General features: G+C 34.9%; 1 long non-coding RNA gene across 2 annotated transcripts in view; it reads left to right on the top strand.

The window, feature by feature from the left end:
- The window catches only part of LOC106869889 (uncharacterized), an 8,508-nt gene that overhangs the window by 1,974 nt on the left and 5,552 nt on the right, over positions 1 to 982 (top strand). The window lies entirely within an intron of this gene.

The following is a 982-nucleotide window of genomic DNA, read 5'->3' as shown; positions in this document are numbered from 1 at the left end:
ATATATATATATATATATAGTAGTCCGAGGTAGACGATACGAAAAATATACATACAAAATTTTGGCTATTTCGATACATAAAACGCCTTAAATCTAATTAAAGCATTCTTATTGATAGTGTTTATGTAGAATTAAAAGAGGAGCTCCGAACAGAAGATATTATACGACAAGAACAATATTTTGCACCGTCTTTGGTATATGAACGAAACCCCAAACATATTCTTTTTGTTTGTCGTTTAATTATATGAAGAAATGCCTCCATGTGCACCGGGGAACGGACGCTCTTGCTGGAATGCCCTTACATATATGTCTGTTCAGTGAGCGTTGATAGTGAATTAAGTTTCAGCAACAACGTGAGATGATCTTTTAATGATTAATAAGGCTACATCCTTATATTCTTTGTTGTGTGTGTATATATATATATATACATGTGTGTGTGTGTGTGAATGTATATATGTTCTTTTATCCTTTTACATGTATATATTTGTGTATTTGTGTTTGTGTTTGTCTCTCCGCTATCGCTTGACCAGCGATCTTGGTGTGTCTATGTCCCCATAACTTAGTGGTTCGGCAAAAGATACCGATAGAATAAATACCAGGGTTACAAAGAATAAGTCCAAGGGTCGATTTCTTCGACTAAAAGGCGTTGCTCCAGCACGGTCTCAGTCAAGATGACTGAAACAAGTAAGAGAATTAAAGACTATATATATATATACATATTACATGGAAAGATGCGAGCAAGAGAAATAATATTCTTGAGATTATAAATCTGGAAAAGTACAGGACAAGTTATTACACCTGGAAAAGTTCACGACATGTTATTACATCTGGTAAAGTACAAAACAAGAAACTAAAATGTCAAACTCTTTTGATTCATACATGTGACTTCCAATAAATTGGTAACCTTCTTTCGTTTGTCCATATGTGTGTGTGTGTGTGTGTGTGCGCGCGTGTGTGTGTATGTGTGTGTGTGTGTGTGTGT

The sequence above is a fragment of the Octopus bimaculoides genome, chromosome 3 (assembly GCF_001194135.2).
Source record: "Octopus bimaculoides isolate UCB-OBI-ISO-001 chromosome 3, ASM119413v2, whole genome shotgun sequence".
NCBI lineage: Eukaryota > Metazoa > Mollusca > Cephalopoda > Octopoda > Octopodidae > Octopus > Octopus bimaculoides.
Note: the sequence above shows the minus strand (reverse complement) of the source record. Positions and strands in the feature narration are given on the sequence as shown.